Source organism: Pyrus communis, chromosome 17 (genome assembly GCF_963583255.1).
Source record: "Pyrus communis chromosome 17, drPyrComm1.1, whole genome shotgun sequence".
In the NCBI taxonomy this organism is placed as follows: domain Eukaryota; kingdom Viridiplantae; phylum Streptophyta; class Magnoliopsida; order Rosales; family Rosaceae; genus Pyrus; species Pyrus communis.
Window position 1 is genome coordinate 2,927,963 of NC_084819.1, and position 22,329 is coordinate 2,950,291.

Sequence of the window (22,329 nt, forward strand, 5' to 3'; positions counted from 1 at the left end):
GTGCCTTTCCTCTCTAAATCTGCAACAGCCAGAACTGGTTTCACATTCACACTACAGCACAATAGAAGACACTTTGACACGACAATCTGTTAAATTAGCAAATGGGGAAGTGGTGGAATAACAAGCATGGCTGCTGTGCCTCAATCCAACTCTTACCAGGACAGCAAATCTATAGCTTCTGTGCGTTAAACCAAATCCCATCAGGAGTTGTTCTCATAATCTATAGCTTCTACACTGATTCATCAAACCAAAAGCACATATGGATTGGAGACAGTGAAATGTAAACAACCTACAAATAAGTTGACTGTGAACATTTCTCGCAAACAATTTTGAGCTGAAAATTTCTCGCAAAACTAATAAACAAGAAAAGAGAATGCAGCAATAGGGATTACAGTGAAATGTAAACAACCTACAAATAAGTTGACTGTGCAGAAGTCGCTGAAAGGGCGAAAATAACTGGATGAGATGTGACCCTTATCGTGTTGGACTTCTATCGTCAGGTGATACTTTCAGGCCACGCGTTGCCTTAAACCGACTGTATATGATTGTTAAAAGACCGACCAAGACTGTTATAAGCGTCCAGATTTTCACTTTGTGGTTCATTCATCTACGCAATGAGACACGTTCTACAATCGAACTAACAAAGAGACGCATGCAGTAAGAAATCATCTTCGTTGAATTCTGAATCAACTCGCTTGTGTCCATCAAACTCAACAAGGCCCATGTTATACTTATGCCCTTCCGGGGTGACATGGAAAAGTTATTCCAGTTTGCTTCTGAATTCCAATCAGTTTTCTGCTTAAACGGCCAGAAAAGCGATTCATCAATAGTAGTTAGATCTTCCAAATCTTCAGCTTCAGAAGCATGTCCTAATGCAAAATCACACCAGAATTAGATGACTGAAAGTTATAACCCCAGCAACTACTTCTGTAAGATGGGCTAGGAAAATCAGACAGAAACCAATCTGACCTTGAATCTCCAGATCATCATGTTTTCTCTCACTACCTCTCTATCTGACCTGCAGTGCAGCAGGGCAGACGCCTAACAAACTGCAAAACCACAATCAACACTTTGAAGAACTCTTCAAAATGAGATAATTTTAATACACTTCACCACTTCATTCCGAAAAGTGCATACATAGACAACATGAAACAACAAATATGCCACAATTTGAAGCATGAAATGTTAGACAAATAAGGAATATGGTTGGAGTCCTTGTGTAATTATATATAATATTATTATTGGAAGAATAAGCCGTCCTACAGCCGTCAAGCCGTCCTACAGTCGTCAAGCCGTCCTACAGCCGTCCTACCTTGCCCTACCTACACACTAGCCGTCCTACAGCCGTCCTACCTTGTCCTACCTACACACTAGGACGGCTACCTTGTCCTCTACAGCCGTCCTACCTTGTCCTACCTACACACTAGGACGGCTACCTTGTCCTACCTACACATTTGTATCATGTATATATATCCTTGTAATCTTGTAGAGAAACATAATGAGAAAAAAAGCATTCTCTTCCATTTTTCCACATTCACGTATCAATAACAAATATATATTTTAGCCTACATACCTTTTTCTACATGGTATACAGAGTAGGTTTATAACCCTAGCCCTAATTTTTTTTTTTCGGCAGCTTTCTCTGCCGTTCCCATGGCTGACTCTTCTTCTTCCGATGGTGTTTTTTCCCTTCATCATTCCGATCACCCGAATCTTGTCCTTGTATCCAAGAAGTTGAATGGTGATAACTACACATCCTGGGCCCGTGGCATGCAGCTTTCCTTGAGTGCCAAGAATAAACTTGGTTTCATCACTGGCGATATCCAAGAACCTTCTTCCTCCGACGACCCTGATGCTCACGCGGCTTGGCGTCGTTGCAATGACATGATTCTCTCTTGGCTTCTGCATTCCTTGGAACCTGACCTTCAAGAATCTGTGCTTTTTTCCACCTCTGTCCAAGCTGTATGGGATGATCTTCGCGAACGCTTCTCTCAGACTAATGCTCCACGCATCTTCCAACTCAACCGGGGAACTTGCTACAATTTCTCAAGGTTCTTCTTCTATCTCCGCCTATTTTACTCGCCTGAAAGCTCTCTGGGATGAGCTTGCTTCTTATCATGATGGCTGCAGGTGCTCTTGCAACGCCAAGCATGACCGTCAACAACTCATGCAATTTTTAATGGGCCTCAACGAATCCTTTGCTGCTGTTCGTGACCAGATTCTTTTAATGAATCCCCTTCCCACTGTTCGTCAGGCCTGTTCCTCGGTGTCTCAAGCTGAAAAACAACGCTCCCTGGGCGTCCTCCGCTCTGTCGATCAACCTGCTGCCATGGCTGTTCGTGGCCTGTCCCATCCCTCCTCTGCTCGTCCTCCCCTCCACTGCACCTACTGCAATTTTGATTATCATACCCGAGACACCTGCCATAAACTTCATGGCTATCCCGTTGGCCATCCCCTCCATGGCCAACCGTGGCGACCATCGCGCCGTGCCACTGCTTCCAGTTCTTCCCGCAGCCATGCACCTTCCAGTCCTCCCCGGCAGCCACGGTTTTCTGCTTCCCGGCCCCATAATTTCACCCAGGCCCATCACGTGCAAGGCACCCAGGCCCCCGCCTCCTCTTCTACTCCAGCGACCCACCAAGTGCACGGGGCCCAGCCCACTTTGCATGACTTGCAGCTTGCCATGCCTGACCTCTCTGCCGAGCAGCACTCCCGTGTTCTAGCTGCTCTATGTGACACCACCACCCCTCCTCAGGCCAATGCCGTGCTCACTACTGATTTTGCCCAAGGTTTGTTACCTGTCACCTCTCGTCATGGTCAATGGATTCTTGACAGTGGTGCTACGGATCATATTACTTCTTCCGCTTCATGTTTGGTTAATCGTTCTCCTTCACATTTGCCGCCTGTTTCTTTGCCTAGTGGTGCTTCCGCTCCCATTACTTTTACCGGCACTCTTCCTTTAAATTCATCAGTTACTTTGAAGGATGTTTTATGTGTCCCTAATTTCCGAGTGGACCTTTTATCGGTTGGTAAACTTACAGATAGATTATCGTGTTCCATAACCTTCTTTCCTTCTTGGTGTGTTTTGCAGGACTTGGTTTCGAAGGCGATGATTGGTGTGGGTAAGCGACGTGGCGATCTGTATTACCTTGTGGCCCTTACCTCTTCTCTCCCCACCCGTCAACCTCTCTGCAACATCATTACCATCCCCTCCTCCCTCTGGCATAGGCGTCTTGGTCACCCCTCCTCCACTCGTTTGCAAGCTTTAGCATCTAGCTCTCTTAATTGTACTTTTGATTCTAGTCATATTTGTGATGTTTGTCCGTTGGCAAAACAAACTCGTCAACCTTTTCTTTTGAGTTCAATTTCATCAACTTTCCCTTTTGCTTTAATTCATTGTGATATTTGGGGCCCGAATCTTCAATCTTCTCTTTCTGGTGCTCATTATTTCTTAACCATTGTGGATGATTTTTCTCGCTTTACGTGGGTCTTCCTCATGAAACATAAATCTGACACTCAACAATTAATTAAGGACTTTTTTGCTTATGTCACTACCCAATTCCGCACTACCATCCAATGCATTCATACTGACAATGGTGGTGAATTTTTATCTCTTCGTAGTTTTTTCTCTGATCATGGGGTGCTTTTACAAACTTCTTGTGTTTATACCCCCCAACAAAATGGCGTTGTTGAAAGAAAACATCGTCATCTTCTTGAAACCGCTCGCGCCCTTCGTTTTCAATCCCATCTTCCTATCAAGTTTTGGGGGGAATGTGTTCTTACCGCTACTTATCTCATCAATCGTCTCCCTACCCGTCTTCTCCATCATAAATCCCCATTTGAGGTTCTCTTTTCGAAAACCCCATCTTATGACCACTTCCGTGTCTTTGGTTGTCTGGCATATGCCACCTCTGTCACTCCCACCACCAAATTTTCCCCTCGGGCTCATCGTTGCATTTTTCTCGGTTATCCTCATGGACAAAAGGCCTATACCCTTTACGATCTCAACAATCACCGCATTTTCACTAGTCGAGACGTCATCTTTCACGAAACTACTTTCCCTTATGCCGTTTCTCACCCTCCTATCCCATCCTCTTCGCCTACCCTACCCATCCCACCCCCTTTGGACTTTACATATAACCCACCCCTTCCTGCCCCGACGCCTCATCCTCCTCCACCTTTCTCCCCTTCCACGCCTCCCACAGATTCCCTTGCTGCCCCATTACCCGTTCCTCCTCATGCCCCTGCCCTCTCGGCATCCCCTCCTTCCCCCCCCCCCCCCACTACTTCCTTACCTTTCACCCTTTTACCCACGGACATCCCTACCCCCCCCACTACCTACCAATCCTCCCCTTCCCCGCACCTCTTCCCGTGCCCATAAACCTCCATCCTATTTAAAAGACTACGTTTGCTCGCAGGTGATTCTGCCATCCCACCCATCTTCGACTTCGCAATCCGGTTCTACACAAGGTATGCGATATCCACTTTGTAATTTTCTCTCTTATCATCGTTACTCTCCCAGGCATTTTTCTTACATTAACTCTGTCAGTTGGACTGTGGAGCCTTCCTCCTTTGCCGAGGCTGGCACTGACCCCAATTGGCAACGTGCTATGACTGAGGAGCTTCAAGCTTTACATGCTAATGGTACTTGGACTTTAACTTCCTTGCCCCCTGGCAAAATTCCCATTGATTGTAAGTGGGTGTACAAACTCAAGCACAATTCCGACGGCTCTATTGACCGCTACAAAGCTCGTTTGGTTGCTAAAGGCTTCACTCAAGCTGAAGGTATTGATTATCATGACACTTTTTCTCCTACTGCTAAGATGATTACGGTGCGTTGTCTTCTTGCTCTTGCTGCTAGTCAGTCTTGGTCTCTTCATCAGCTTGATGTTAATAATGCTTTCTTACATGGTGACTTACATGAAGAAATCTATATGTCTCCTCCTCCTGGTCTTCGGCGACAGGGGGAGAATCTTGTGTGTCGCCTTCACAAGTCACTTTATGGTCTTAAGCAGGCTTCTCGCCAATGGTTTGCCAAATTCACTAGTGCCATCATTTCTGCCGGTTTTCAACAATCCAAAGCTGACTATTCATTGTTCACTAAAAAGTCTGGTATTTCTTTCACAGCTTTGCTCATTTATGTGGATGATATTGTGATTACAGGCAATGATGCTAGTGCCATTAATTCTCTGAAGTCTTTTCTCCGTGATCATTTTCGGATAAAAGACCTTGGTGATTTAAAATATTTTTTGGGTATTGAGGTTTCTCGTTCCAAACAAGGGATTTATATTTCTCAACGCAAGTATGCATTAGAGATTCTCAAGGACTATGGTTTTTTGGGAGCACGACCCATTGCTTTTCCTATGGATGACACAAAATTATCTGATAAAGGAGAACTTCTCAAGGATCCTGAAAAGTATCGACGATTAGTAGGTCGGTTAATATATCTCACTATCACTCGGCCGGATATCACCTATTCTGTGCATGTTCTAAGCCGTTTTATGCACGAGCCAAGGATATCTCATATGGATGCTGCGCTTCGTATTGTTCGTTATTTGAAGGCTACTCCAGGTCAAGGTTTATTATTTCGTTCTGACAACCAGACCAAGTTAACTGCGTTTTGTGATTCTGATTGGGCAGGTTGCCCTATCACTCGCCGTTCGACTACTGGGTATTGTGTATTCTTGGGCGGTTCTTTGATTTCTTGGCGGACGAAACGACAGAAAACCGTTTCGCTCTCTTCAGCAGAGGCGGAATATAGGGCCATGGCAGGTGCTTGTTGCGAGATAGTTTGGCTTCGTTTTTTGTTGAAGGATTTGAACATTCCTTTGGATGGTCCTTCCATTTTATTTTGTGATAATCAAGCAGCGTTACATATAGCTGCCAATCCTGTTTTTCATGAACGAACTCGTCACATTGAGATGGATTGTCACTTTATACGAGATAAGATTGTAGATGGCACAATAGAGACCAAGCATGTGGGTACGGCACAACAGTTGGCAGACTTGTTTACCAAACCTCTTGGGAAAGAAAAGTTTTCGGGTATGTTACGCAAGTTGGGAGTTCTTGACATCCACTCTCCAACTTGAGGGGGAGTGTTAGACAAATAAGGAATATGGTTGGAGTCCTTGTGTAATTGTATATAATATTATTATTGGAAGAATAAGCCGTCCTACAGCCGTCAAGCCGTCCTACAGCCGTCAAGCCGTCCTACAGCCGTCCTACAGCCGTCCTACCTTGTCCTACCTACACACTAGGACGGCTACCTTGTCCTCTACAGCCGTCCTACCTTGTCCTACCTACACACTAGGACGGCTACCTTGTCCTACCTACACATTTGTATCATGTATATATATCCTTGTAATCTTGTAGAGAAACATAATGAGAAAAAAAGCATTCTCTTCCATTTTTCCACATTCACGTATCAATAACAAATATATTTTTTAGCCTACATACCTTTTTCTACATGAAAAGGCAAGCATACCTTGCCTGCAGATAAGATACTATCGGAGGGAGGAACAGAAAAAGGTAGGTGCATTGGCCCTCCTTGCAATATACACTCCTTGACTGTACATAAATTTGAAGGTCAATAATGTCGAATAAGAAACAAGAGTATAAAGCATAGAAGGAAGCCTTGTTCAATTCGACAAAGACAGACTATGCTGCAATCTAAAATCACGACCTATGAGTGCCATGTGCACCATCATCGTGTACTCTCTTAAGATAATTTATATTAAGATAATTTATACTACTTGTTCATCTTAGTGTGTCTCTATGCATGCCAAACGATAACAAACATAAAAATAAAGCAGACACATCAGAAATGCAATTGAAGGCATTTCTTTCAAATGATCAAAATGACAGTCAAATATGGGCTGTGAGGATTGTCATGCTCTCACAAATGCGACATAAATAATATCAGAAACATCAACAGCTACTGAAACTGAAAACCTAAGAGACAGTAGCTTCAAAAACTAGTCCCACATGATGAAGAAATCTACACCAAAAGAACTGCAAGTACACAGGAAACAGCATGTGAGCTCCGCATCCTACCTCGCACTTAAAGAGATGCAATTTGTAAAGAAAGAATAAAGTGCTTCATTTTTTTAGAATCACGACCATCCTGTTGAGCAGAGAAATTAAAGAACTCATAGGGAATCGATGTGAAAACGAAGTGCCGGTTGTTAACTACCTGACGCCCTCCCCCTCCTTCTTTATCCGGGCTTGGGACCGGCAGCGTAAGATAAACTTACACAGGCGGAGTTAGAGAAATAAATAAAGAACTGTAAAAAGAAAATCAGTTATGCGCAAGATGTCAAGACCAATAGAACTGTAAAAGCAAAACAGTCCAAAAACACAACTAAGGACAACAGCGAGAAACTTGCATTGCTGGTCCAAAACAGAACGTGACATATCTAATATAGACTAAGGTATGAATACTAAAAATTAAACAGAGAAAACTTACATTCCACAAAAAAATCCATAAAAACTATCAACACGTACACAAACTGAAACAGAAAACTTAACACACCATGTTACCATCAAAATTCAAGCACAATACGCAGAACATGCACATGCTCAGAAGCCACACGTGCAGAGGGAGTAATTCAAAGGAAAAGAAAACATTAATTTGATTTTCAAATTTAGTATAGTAATTGAAATCATCAACCTTGAAACCTTTTGTCAATAAAAATAAAAAGAAAGTAGGAAACTTGGGTGCAAAAGAAATGTATTATAAAGCATTCAGTGCATTAAAATTGGAAACAATCCTAGAAGCACATACATACACATGACTGGGGGAAACACAGTAGACCTGAGGTGCAGCAAAATGAAAGGCACGCAATGGATCAGTACGGCAGAGAAGAAGGCCCAGGTAATCACCTATACCAAATTTCTTAATTAACTAATGAACCAAAAGAAATCAGAGCATATATACTAAGAACGGAAATAAAATCTATACTGATCATAACTGTGCTTCTATATGCACGCCATGGAAATTAGACAGCTGCTGTCACCTCTACATCCCTCATTGATCATTCGCAGAATCGCTCATCCACAAAAAGTCTGTCCAGTAATTGAACCCATCTAACAGTTGGCTGAATTCATCAATTTGAGGCCACTCCTGGGGCAATTTACCTTCAAGCGTTGTCAACCATTCTTTAATGTCTCCACGCACTGCTTCACCATCTAAAGGATATTCCCTGCCGCCCAAGAATATCGGAGAAGAAGGAACATCACTCATCAGTGGCACATATTCATGATCTGAAATATGAGTGGGAAAGAGCATCACATTTCCATTAATGTAGCTTATGCACCCCTGGTCGTGATTGCTAGTGTCGCTGTCCAAGCATATGGGATAAGAAGGAACATCACTCATCAATATCACACTATGCGGATCAGAGAAATCAGGCGGCTTCATATTGCCGTTAATGTTGGTTATGCACTCCTGATCATCATACCTAGTGTCAGTAATCATATTGCTTTCAATCACATTCACATTAGAATGTTTTTGTGAACCCGGTTCTTTTCTTGCTCTCTTTCTCTTAATCAGCGGCTTCTCATTCGATACTTCTTTTCTTGCCCTCTTAATCAGTGGCTTCTCATTGAAGTCGTGAGTTGGACTTGAGGAATTCATCTTGCTTCCACACCTAGACCTTAGATTCCTTTTAAGTCAGGAAAGAACGACCTTGCCTTCTGTCAAAAAAAGAATAACCCGCCATTTCCTTCCTACCACACATTCCATAAAGGAGCCAATATTGCATGCTACTAAACATGAATCTCTGATTTAATGACCGAGATAGTTGAAGAGCCACTGACTGTCTCACAAGTCATAACCTGTCTCCACCTACAGACACTAATTCTATCTCCTTTACACACTCAGACATAAGTTTCCTACTCCTGGATATGGAAAAAAAAAAAAAAAAGGTAACATCTTCGACAAATGCAAATGAGACATCCATATAGCGTCCCTAAAGGATGATTTTTTTAATTTACACTGTCAAAGTCTACCAGTTGACACGAGGGGGTGTAAGTGCAACTACAACTACGGTTCTAGTTCTACAATCCACTCGAACGATGAGAAACACAACTATGGTCAATTTTTCTATTCTCTCAAGTCTAATTTCTGAAAAGTGAAAACACATAAAATCTCATGTTTATGCTGTTAACCCTACACAAACTTAATTTCTAGCCTTGCATCTATGAATAGAATAAGTACAATCTTCCTAGCATCTGTCATTAGCAACATGGTCAATTACGAATACAATCTTCCTAGCATCTGTCATTAGCAACATGGTCGATTACAATTGATCAATAATATTTCAGATCTGCAAAGTTTAAATATGGTTCTAGTTATACAATGGAGTAGAAGATGAGCTCTAAGCTCATATTGTTAAACACATTTGAACTTCATCCAAGAATGAAAATCGCTAATACATGAAATCATGAATATATGTTTTATTCGTATATATGTATGTGTGCATGTAGCACATATACTTACATGCACAGTTCGCATTTGATTCAAATCCGCAAGAGCCTTTTGCCTCGACTGCCAAGGAAGAAAAAAAATTAGTCAATGATTGAAAGAGAGAGGGACTTTCATAAAGATCCATTTTAAAGCAGCATTAAGGCTTAGCCAATTAAATTCGTAAGATGGAAGAATAATGCACAGAAAAATCTTGATTCTAATTTAAGGAAGCTTCCACCCTCCTATGCAGTCCCTGCAAAACTGAAGTCACGCACAGGTGTCTACCTACCTACTACTGTTTGCCGCAACAAATTCGGTGAAAATTGAAATAGAAACCCAGAGTGTAATCAAATAAGTGTCAAGAGAAGCAATATCTTCTCTGATCATTGAGAAAAAGGCCACTGACAAAATACACAGCCAGGCTACTAACATAACTGAATTTGTTAAAAATTGGCACGATGAAGATCTCTTGCATGAATTCATGGTATAGCACAAGAAACAGCGGAATTTTGAAAAAGAAAATTGTGAATACCTGCTGATTGCTTACCCAACGTTCATAATAATGAGTGTATTTCTCCAGAGAATTTTTTGCCATTTCTCTTCTTCTCTCAGCTTCATCATACTACAATCAATAATACAAACTCTAAGTAATAGAAGAAAAAGAATGCTATTCTTCCAAAAGGGGAAATAAAACAGAATTACTACAAAGAAAAGTATAAATCATCCTTACAGCTCCCTCTTGCTTAGCTGCCTCGTAGCGGTTACATGCATAGAAACCACCCGTCCTTTCACCATGCTCCGCCCATGAACCAAGGCAAAGCCTGCACGGTACATATAATTCATTTAGCATGACATGTAAAACTTAACCATATTAGAACAGAATCAAAAGAAAAGTATTCAGATATTTTTTATAAACAATAATAAATTTCCATTGAAGTAAGAAACAGAAGCAGAAAGCATACCAGCAAAATTCAAATTTGCAGGGTGGTGTGCATGTCATGTGCATACATCCTTGATTTTTTTCGATAGGCCGCTTGCACTTTGGACATGGCTTAGAATTGGCCAGTATCCTAAGCATCATTAAAAAAGGTTAGGACAGAACAATACAAAATGAATCGTGAATTACCAAGAATTCCACCAACTCACATAAAAGTGTTGATAAAAGTTAACTTTCAATGGAGTATCTGAAACTAAAACTAATCATGTTTTCACTTTGCACCACTCAGTTCAACATAATTAATGAATATACTTCCAGACGTTACAGGACCAGTGACGCAGCACCATGCCCTACACTAGGCCATGAAAATTAAATTCAAACGAGCATATTTTAGTTTATTCACAGCCCCGCAATCCTGTGCACCCAAACAGAACATTGCATTAATGTTATCCAACGTGATCCAAAGCAATCTAACCCTCCCTCCTAATCCAATCCGAGTTACCAAACATGGCCTAAGGAAAAAATTTAAGAGGATTTCTGACGCTAGACACACTAACCCATGCACACACGTAACTTGCGCATAAAATCTATTACCAAAAAAATTTATTCTAGAAAAACGAAATGAAGTGACCATTATAATAGCTAACAAGCCCTACTTTCTGTAATATCCTGGTATGTGCAGATCCAGTTAAATTCACAAGCACTACCTTTACTTCATGAGCCTTAAACTTTACCAAATACAACAAAAGTTTGTACAATAATAAATTTATCACATTCCCAAAAGTTTCAGGAGCATGGTCAACTTAATAAGTTAATATTTCCCCACAATTTATCACATTAAATTCCCTTGTATACCAAAAGCAGTGGAAGTCATCAAATCAGCACACGAAAATTAATGAAAAATAAAGGTTAGAGAAGGAGAAGAAAAACATAATACTCTACTTATGACAAGCACTTAATGAAGGGGTATTCTTACCATGGAAGCAACCGGAAAGCCAAAAATGTATCAAAAGAGAAATGCATTAAGTAAATTGTAAAAGTGTAAAACCACAAAATACAATTTTTTGGATGCTAAGAGAAAATACAAACCAGTTCATGTTTTCAGACTCAGCACTATTGAAGTTGGTGGGTTGGTAGTAGGGTTTGTCTAGTTGTCATCTTACTTTCGGCTAGGGGCTTATTTAAGAAGCAATATCATGTAAAGCTAGGTATTAGTTTAAGTTAGAGATAGTGGAGGACTCATGCTTGCTGAGCTGCCATGTCTTCACTCATGCTTGCTGAGCTGCCATCTCTGTCCTCACCATTCCTCCACTGGAGGACTCATGCTTGCTGAGCTGCCATGTCTTCACTCATGCTTGCTGTGCTGCCATCCCTGTCCGCACCATTCCTCCACTTTCTTTTTTGTATTCCTCTCCTATTTATGGTTGATCTTGTAAACTATTTTAGATATGATATACACATACCTTTCTGGTCTTAGAGTCGTAGCATTTGTATCCCTTTTGGGAAGTTGAGTAACCTACAAATGCACATTTGATAGCCCTTGGATCAAGTTTATCTCGGTGAATAGTTTGAATGTGCACATAGCATACACATCCAAACACACGGAGATGACTTATGTCAATTTCTCTCCCCTTGAGAATTTGGTAAGGGGATTTGAACTTCAAGATTCTACTAGGAAGGCGATTGATGATGTATGCAGCGGTTTGTATAGCTTGAGACCAGAACTTCTTTGGAACTTTTGCTTGTAACATTAGTGATCGTGTTTTTTCAAGCAAATCTCGGTTCTTTCTTTCTGAAATGCCATTTTGTTGTGGCGTTCCTACACAACTTGTTTGTTGCAAAATTCCATGCTCACTTAAGTAAGTTGTCATGATTTTGGAAGTGTACTCAGACCCATTATCAGACCTTAAGATGCCAATTTTAGAGTTAAAATGATTTTGAATTAATTTATGAAAATTTTTGAAACACTGGAAAGCTTCATGCTTGAATTTAAGTAAATACACAAAAGTAGTTCTAGAGAAATCATCAATGAACGATATGTAAAATCTGTAACCATCAAAGGACTCTAAGGTGGCAGGTCCCCAAATGTCAGAATGGACTATTTCAAAGGCTTTGGTAGCTCTAGAGAGAGAGTGGGGAAAGGGTAACCTGGTGAACTTAGATTTTTGACAAACTTCACAATCTGGAATCACTTTACAGAAACTAGGAAAAAGAAAAGACATAACATGTGAAGAAGGGTGAGCTAATCTCATGTGCCACAGCTGCTCCTTGTTTATAGTGCTTGAGTTTACGTAGAAACCTTTTTGGAAACTTGAAGAGAATTTGACATAGTACAGTCCATTGAGGAAGAACCCTTTACCAATCGTTTCCTTCGAAACTTGGTCCTGGAAAATCACATAGTGAGTTGAAAAAATTGCATGACAATTTAGCAAATGTGTTATTTTTCCTACTGACAATAGTTTGAAAGGAAAAGAAGGGACATGCATGACAAGAGATTCTTTTTGACTCGAGAAGATTTTGAGTTTCCCTCTGCCTACTATACGAACTTTGGTGCCATTAGCTACGGAGACAAAAGAAGGAGTGGAGAAGTTTTGAAAATCATTTAGTAAAGATGCATCGTTAGTCATGTGATCTGAAGCTCCTGAGTCAACTATCCAAAAATCACAACTTCTACTAAGATCCAAAGCAGTGGAGATAGTTGCAATAATACCTGGCATGTCATTTTGTGACACTGAGTTTGATTGTTCGAGGAAGCCAGCAAACTTGCCGAGCATGGCTGAAGGAGTTTCATGATTTGTTGCTCCTTGTTTCTGTTGCAAGAAGTTAGCGAATTCATTTATGAGAGCAATGGGACTAGAGGAAGAGTTTATCACATTATTGGAGACATTGTTGCAAACAAGATTTCCTCTAGGAGTGTAGGCAGGCTTCATTTGGTTTCTTGGTGCTCTTCCATCGTCATTGAACTTAGGTTTAAGTTCTGGATAAAGAATCCAGCACTTCTCTTTTATGTGTCCAATACCTGTACGACCTATCTTCACACAGTGAGAACACTTTAAGTCTGGTTGTTTTCCCTTGTATGGTCTGGAGAAGGTGAAGGCTCTTGCTTCTGATGGCCTAAAATTTGATTCTCCAACAACCATGTCTGCGTTCATGACCTTCTTTCTTACTTCTTCACGTTGAATAACGTTGCAGACCATCTGTAAAGTGGGAAGTTTAGGTGTCATTAAGAGATGGCTTCTAAGGTCTTTATAATCTGGTCCAATGCTGGCAAGCAACTGGAACACTTTGTCTTCTTCAGCACGCTTTAAAAGAATGGTTGTGTCCGTGGTATGAGGTCTGTAGAGATCCAATTCATTCCATTTGGCCTTCAAGTTGCCAAGATGTTGAACAAAAGAGAGATTTCCCTGTTGTAATTCCGTAAGATCTTTCTTCAGCTGAAAGACTCGCGCAGCATTGTTTAGATATCCATACATGTCTCGTACGGAATTCCAAAGTTGGTGAGATGATACTGAGTAGCTGAAAATCTCAGCCATCTTTGGTTCCATAGAGTTTAACAGCCAAGACATGATAAGTTGATCTTGGGATACCCATGCTGCATAATCCGGTGCAGTTGTTTCGGGGATGATGTCATCCTTTTGAATGAATGGGAGCTTTCCACGTCCTCCAAGAGCGAGAGAAATAGCTCGTGACCAAGGCAGGTAGTTGAATTCGTTTAGAAGCACAGAGCTCAAACGTTGAATTGGATTGGTATCCATGGTTTCGTTTTTTGAAGTTTTTTCTGCTGGTATGGCCATAATGGCTCAGGAGCTTCAGATCACATGACTAACGATGCATCTTTACTAAATGATTTTCAAAACTTCTCCACTCCTTCTTTTGTCTCCGTAGCTAATGGCACCAAAGTTCGTATAGTAGGCAGAGGGAAACTCAAAATCTTCTCGAGTCAAAAAGAATCTCTTGTCATGCATGTCCCTTCTTTTCCTTTCAAACTATTGTCAGTAGGAAAAATAACATATTTGCTAAATTGTCATGCAATTTTTTCAACTCACTATGTGATTTTCCAGGACCAAGTTTCGAAGGAAACGATTGGTAAAGGGTTCTTCCTCAATGGACTGTACTATGTCAAATTCTCTTCAAGTTTCCAAAAAGGTTTCTACGTAAACTCAAGCACTATAAACAAGGAGCAGCTGTGGCACATGAGATTAGCTCACCCTTCTTCACATGTTATGTCTTTTCTTTTTCCTAGTTTCTGTAAAGTGATTCCAGATTGTGAAGTTTGTCAAAAATCTAAGTTCACCAGGTTACCCTTTCCCCACTCTCTCTCTAGAGCTACCAAAGCCTTTGAAATAGTCCATTCTGACATTTGGGGACCTGCCACCTTAGAGTCCTTTGATGGTTACAGATTTTACATATCGTTCATTGATGATTTCTCTAGAACTACTTTTGTGTATTTACTTAAATTCAAGCATGAAGCTTTCCAGTGTTTCAAAAATTTTCATAAATTAATTCAAAATCATTTTAACTCTAAAATTGGCATCTTAAGGTCTGATAATGGGTCTGAGTACACTTCCAAAATCATGACAACTTACTTAAGTGAGCATGGAATTTTGCAACAAACAAGTTGTGTAGGAACGCCACAACAAAATGGCATTTCAGAAAGAAAGAACCGAGATTTGCTTGAAAAAACACGATCACTAATGTTACAAGCAAAAGTTCCAAAGAAGTTCTGGTCTCAAGCTATACAAACCGCTGCATACATCATCAATCGCCTTCCTAGTAGAATCTTGAAGTTCAAATCCCCTTACCAAATTCTCAAGGGGAGAGAAATTGACATAAGTCATCTCCGTGTGTTTGGATGTGTATGCTATGTGCACATTCAAACTATTCACCGAGATAAACTTGATCCAAGGGCTATCAAATGTGCATTTGTAGGTTACTCAACTTCCCAAAAGGGATACAAATGCTACGACTCTAAGACCAGAAAGGTATGTGTATCCAGGGATGTGCGTTTTGATGAAACTCACTCTTTCTTTCAAATGCATGATGATGAACCTCAGGGGGAGCTCTCATATGAAGTGTTTCCTACCCCTCTCTTCCTTGATGATACAAGGCTGTCAACACCGCAAAATGAAGCTGTTGAGATAGAGCCAGCTCCTGAAAGTATGGAAGAAGTCAATGAAGAAGTCATTCTCGAAAGGAGAGAGCCTCAACTTGAACAACCTCCTCCTCCACGAAGGAATCCTTCTTGAAACAGACAACCTCCAGCCAGGCTTGATGATTTTGAAATCTACACGCCTAGACATCCTATTGGACAAATGGTTTTTCATAGCAAGAGCTCTCCATCTCATGCTGTCTTTGTGACCAAGTTATCCCAAAATTCTGAGCCTCGATCCTTCGAAGAGGCACACCAATCTCCTGTATGGAGGCAAGCCATGCTTGAAGAACTGAAGGCACTTGATGAAAATCAAACTTGGAGCATTGTTTCTCTGCCAAAAGGTCAACGTGTGGTTGGGGCAAGATGGATTTATAAGACCAAATTTCACTCAGATGGAAACATAGAGCGACACAAGGCAAGGTTAGTTGCAAGGGGCTTCACACAAACCTTCGGAGTAGATTACAAAGAAACCTTTGCTCCTGTGGCAAAGATGAACACAGTTAGAGTGCTTCTTTCGGTGGCCATCAATTCAAACTGGTCTCTACATCAAATGGATGTAAAAAATGCCTTCCTACATGGAGAGTTAGAAGAAGAGGTATACATGCGACTACCACCTGGTCATGAACGAGAGAAGGAACAAGGAATAGCCTGCAAGCTTCACAAGGCTATTTACGGTCTCAAGCAATCTCCAAGGGCTTGGTACTCAAAACTTAGTTCTGTCCTTATGTCATCCGGCTTTAAACGAAGCAATGCAGATTCTTCAATGTTCACTAGGATTGGTACGCATGGAAGATTGGTGGTACTTGTTTATGTTGATGATCTTATTGTCACGGGAGATAATCCAGAAGAAATAACTGCTCTCAAAGCCACATTACATTCAACATTCAAAATCAAAGATCTTGGCAGACTTCGATACTTTCTTGGAATCGAAATGGATCAATCTCCAACTGGTTTGTTTCTAAATCAACAAAAGTACGTTCTAGATCTTTTAGAAGAAGCAAATATGATGCATTGCAAGCCTGCCAAAACACCACTACCAACAAATTTCAAGGATGAAACCTCAGGCATCCAGCTTGAAAATGCATCGGAGTATCAAAGGTTGGTAGGAAAACTTATCTATTTGACTATAACCCGACCTGACATTGCTTATGCTGTTAGCTTTGTCAGCCAGTTCATGCATTCTCCCTCATCTCATCATTTGCAACTAGTTAAAAGGATCCTTCGATACTTGAAAAGCTCAATATCTACTGGGATTTTTATGCAAAACAACGGACACTTCACCATTGAAGGATACACAGACTCTGATTGGGCAGGCAATGTCTTTGATCGCAAATCCACAACTGGTTACTGCACTCTTGTTGGTGGTAACCTCGTTACGTGGAAGAGCAAAAAACAATCTGTTGTAGCTCGGTCAAGCGCAGAAGCTGAGTACCGTGCAATGGCATCGACTGCATGCGAACTAATTTGGCTAAAAAGGTTGCTACGTGATCTTGAAATCATCTCCTCCAAACTAATTCTTCTTCATTGTGACAATCAAGCAGCAATGCATATTGCTGCCAACCCCGTTTTCCATGAACGCACAAAGCACATTGAGGTTAACTGTCATTTCGTTCGCAACCAAGTTCAGTCCAAGCTATTACAAACTGTATTTGTTCGTTCCAGTGATCAACTTGCCGATGTGTTCACCAAGCTTCTGCCTTCTGCACAACTTGATCGTCTTCTCTTCAAGCTTGGATCCAGAAGAACTCTCGATCCAGCTTGAGGGGGAGTATTGAAGTTGGTGGGTTGGTAGTAGGGTTTGTCTAGTTGTCATCTTACTTTCGGCTAAGGGCTTATTTAAGAAGCAATATCATGTAAAGCTAGGTATTAGTTTAAGTTAGAGATAGTGGAGGACTCATGCTTGCTGAGCTGCCATGTCTTCACTCATGCTTGCTGAGCTGCCATCTCTGTCCTCACCATTCCTCCACTGGAGGACTCATGCTTTCTGAGCTGCCATGTCTTCACTCATGCTTGTTGTGCTGCCATCCCTGTCCGCACCATTCCTCCACTTTCTTTTTTGTATTCCTCTCCTATTTATGGTTGATCTTGTAAACTATTTTAGATATGATATACACATAAAATTGTCTACAAGCACTGTTCTTTAAAATCCATTTCTCCACAGTGCTACTGTCAACAGGACGATGAGCTTCCTCTGTACACTGCACAGCCAAAACAAAAGATGAACGAGCCTTGTATAAGATTTCTTGAACATTGGTTTCACCCTCACCCTCACCGACAGTTCCACTCAATTCGTTGGATTTTTGTAAGACTACCATAAGCCTTAATGTAAAAGGTATTGATTAACTGGAAAATATCATATACCAGCAGAAATTAATGAGTTAATAACAAAACATATCACAATTTACATAGAACGACTTTGTATTTCAATTCATAAAAGGAAAAATAGCAGATAAATTGAAAACAAATGGGTAGCAATCAAAACCCTGAAACCAATCAAATATGAGAAATCAATTAAACAAATCGATCAAAAACAAAAATCTATCAAAACCCATTAATAATTTGACGAATCTTCAAAACAAAACTGAAGAAAACCAAGAAGAGAAAGTGGCAGAGGAAGCTGTGATTTACGAGGACGCGACGGTGGTCTTAGGATGGTCCAGCAAAGTTGTCAAGCAGGATGAGGAGTCGAGCAGAGCGAGGAGTCGAGTGGGACAACGCAAGAGAAAAGAAGTGTCTTAGCAATCCGGTGGTGGTTGGGGGGGGGGGTCTTGCTAAGACTATCTAGCGAGCCCCATAGTCGAGGCGAGTGAGGTTTAATCCCACTAAAGTTAGTCCCTTCCTCTAACAAACATGAGACTACAGTAACACCTAATCTAGTCTCCAGTCCCACTTAATGAAGGCAAACAAACGTTCCTTAAGAGCTCAACAACATGTCTCATACTTGAATTCATAAAAAAAATTTAAGAAAAATTAATAAAGTAGTCCAACTTTATTAATTTTTCTCAGTTCAGGTCTAGATGACAAAAATATTGTAAATTAAGGTACAAACATAATTATTTCCATGAATTTGAGCAGTAATAGAAAGTATATACTACTACAGGCACTTGCAAGGATTAGAAAGGTCCACTTGCATGGCCTTCAACATTCCTTCTTTTGTGTTGCCACAGTAGAGGCATTTCTTTGAGAAACATGGGTACGTAGTATCAAATCTTGGAGTTCCGACAGGAGAGACTGCACCCCGTCTTCGTGTGTGACATACGTTTACATGCCTCAACGCACATGCTTGACGTCCATGTTCGATATTATATGCGTCACCGATTGTGTCTTGGCCTGTTCATTAGTGCGGAAATGAGATTCAGACTACAACCTCACCAAAATACAAATCCACGGTTGAATAATTTAAAATACAAGAAATAAAGACACCGAGAGAATTACGAGGTTTGGAAAAAACCTGCCTATGTCCCCAGAGAGATATTGCTCTTTACTATGAGAATAACAGTACAATTTACACATGAGTTAAATCGACATAATCCAATTATAATCCCAAACCCCTGTACACCTACTCGCATAATTTTTCCAAGAGCCTCAGTTCTTTCACCCGAATACTTTTCACTCTAACTCTCTTGATTTTCTCTCAACCCATGGTCAACCTTTCCAAAGGGAGAGTCGGATGCTCTCCCCCTTGGATGCTTCTATGATGCTTACCTTCCCACTTTCGAAGACCAAAAAGTCTGAAGTTCACGTAACATAATCAACACCTAGCCTACCTAGCATGCACCCCTTTCTATCCCTAGCCTACAGAGTACAACTTTTTCTCCATTTGCCATTTAATGCATAGAAAATAAAACATGCACAATTGCATGCAAGCAAACACAAAGTCACGGTTGCTGCAATTTCCTTGTAGCATTCACATGGTCTCAATTGTGGTCATATTGAAGACTAATACTATTCAAAAATTCCAAGCGTCAACTCCATGTTTGACGGGAAGACTTGACCGGCTCAGTCAACACTGGCACCATACAGCTCTTTGATTGAGCTGAAAATCCTTTCAGAAATTCCAAGCGTAAAGAAAGGATTAGAAAATCTGCACCTCCAAAGTTGTTACTAGCTCCACACACCTTTATTCCCAGCCCATCAAATTTCCTCAAGCATTAATATACTTTTTTGCCATGATTTTCTAATAATTTAGACAAAACATTTTCCAAACATGGATTGTACACATGTTTAATGACTTTGAAACAAAAAATGACCACATTTTAATTAGCAAAATATATTTCAAGTAAAAATAGGATAGAATTGGCCAGTATCATGAGCATCATCAACAAAGGTTAGGACAGAACAATACAAAACGAAACATGAATTACCAAGAATTCCACCAACTCACATAAAAGTGTTAATAAAAGTTAACTTTCAATGGTGTATCTGAAACTAAAACTAATCATGTTTTCACTTTGCACCACTCAATTCAACATAATTAATTAATATACTTCCAGACATAATTAATTAACATGCCTTGTATAAGATTTCTTGAACATTGGTTTCACCCTCACCCTCACCAACAATTTCACTCAATTCGTTGGATTTTTGTAAGACTACCATAAGCCTTAATGTAAAAGGTACTAATTAATTGGGTAAGATCATATACCTGCAGAAATTAATGAGTTAATAACAAAACATATCAGAATTTACATAGAACAACTTTGTATTTCAATTCTTAAAAGGAAAAATACCGGATAAATTGAAAACAAATGGTTAGCAATCAAAACCCAAAAATCAAAGCCCAGAAACCAATCAAATATGAGAAATCAATTAAACCCACAAATCGATCAAAAACAAAAATTTATCAAAACCCATTAATAATTTGACGAATCTTCAAAACAAAACTGAAGAAAACTAAGAAGAGAAAGTGGCAGAGGAAGCCGTGATTTACAAGGACGCGGCGGTGGTCCTGGGATGGTTCGGCGAGGTTGTCAAGCAGGATGAGGAGTCGAGTAGAGCGAAGAGTCGAGTGGGATAACACGAGAGAAAAGAAGGGTCTTCGCAATCCGGTGCTAGTCGGGGGGTCTCGCTAAGACTATCTAGCGAGCCCCATAGTCGAGGCGAGTGAGGTTTAATCCCACTAAAGTTAGTCCCTTCCTCTAAAAAACATGGGACTACAGTAACACCAAATCCAGTCTAGTCTAGTCCCATTTAGCGAAGGCAAACAAACGCCCCCTAAGAGCTCAACAACATGTCTCGTACTTGAAAGAAACTAGACTTTATAAAAAAAATTTAAGAAAAATTAATAAAGTAGTCCAGCTTTTGGTCATCTATTATTAGTAAGGAAAACTAATGAAAATGGATTTAAAACTTTAAGTTTTAATGATAAGGACAAAATAAAGAGTAAAGTGAATAGTACCAGGATTGACTTTTTAGTGTAAAAATGTGGTTTTTCGTTAAAGTGAACAGTACCGTGAGCTTTTCGTTAAAACTCTTTTATTAGTAATGCTGAGTCCATTGAATTAATGGCTGACAAGTGCCCCATTCAATCAACATCAATCTTCAAATACAGTTATGTGGTCCAATTACAGTTCCATGTTTACTATTCTACAAATCAGGTCATGTAGTTAGCGTGGTTATATTGAAGACTAATAATATTCAAAACATGTTTAGAATTCAGATCCATGTCTAGGTAAGGGGAAATTGAAGCACAATATATATATACAGTCCAGGATTTTAGCCTAGAAAGGGCCTAAAAACTCAATTCGAAATGCACTCTTCGTCTTACAAAAATTACAATGTTGTGTAGTAAGCAGCCAACCAACCATCGCTTTTGGGTCTAGTATTATGTTGTCCTCATCATACTCTTCCTTCAACTTAAACCTCAACTGCATTGGTATGATGTAGTAGTATATACTCTTCCTCAAGCCTCTCTGACTTTATTTCTCTCTCCTTCCATTGAATATCACAATTTAAGAAATGCAATAGAAAATCATAATTTAGATCATTCTGAGGTCAGGTCTAGATGAGAAAATATTGTAAATTAAGGTACAAACATAATTATTTCCATGAATTTGAGCAGTAATAGAAAGTATAAACTACTACAGGCACTTGCAAGGATTAGAAAGGTCCACTCGCATGGCCTTCAAGATTCCTTCCTTTGTGTTGCCACAGTAGAGGCATTTCTTGAAGAAACACGGGTACGTAGTATCAAATCTTGGAGTTGCGACAGGAGAGACTGCACCCCGTCTTCGTGTGTGACATACGTTTAAACTTTCATGTTGGATATTACATGCGTCACCTGTTGTGTCTTGGCCCGTTCGTTAGTGCGGAAATGAGATTCAGATTACAACCTTACCAAAATACAAACCCACGGTTGAATAATTTAAAATACAAGAAATAAAGACACCGAGAGAATTACGAGGTTCGGCAAAAACCTGCCAATGTCCCCAGAGAGATATTGTTCTTTACTATGAGAATAACAATATAAGTTACACATGAGTTAAATCGATATAATCCAATTCTAATCCCAAACCCCTGTACACCTACTCACAAAATTTTTTCAAAAGCCTCAGTTCTCTCGCTAAAATATTTTTCACTCTAGCTCCTTTGATTTTCTCTCAACCCATGGTCAACCCTTCCAATGGAAGAGTCGGATACTCTCCCCCTTGGATGCTTCTATGATGCTTACCTTCCCACTTTCCAAGACCAAAAAGTCTTAAGGTCACGTGACATAATCAACACCTAGCCTACCTAGCATGCACCCCTTTCTATCCCTAGCCTACAGAGTACAAC

The 22,329-nt window shown here is 40.3% G+C and overlaps 1 long non-coding RNA gene and 1 pseudogene across 1 annotated transcript; both read right to left on the reverse strand.

The window, feature by feature from the left end:
- Window positions 1–8,026: 8,026 nt before the first annotated feature.
- Window positions 8,027–8,743, reverse strand: LOC137723236 (uncharacterized; annotated as a pseudogene).
- Window positions 8,744–9,173: 430 nt separating this feature from the next.
- On the reverse strand, window positions 9,174–10,555 carry LOC137723373 (uncharacterized). Its single transcript, XR_011066891.1, has 4 exons — window positions 10,429–10,555; window positions 10,197–10,287; window positions 9,999–10,088; window positions 9,174–9,547 (listed from the first exon to the last, which is right to left on the reverse strand). It is a non-coding gene; the product is annotated as an uncharacterized lncRNA (long non-coding RNA).
- Window positions 10,556–22,329: the final 11,774 nt, after the last annotated feature.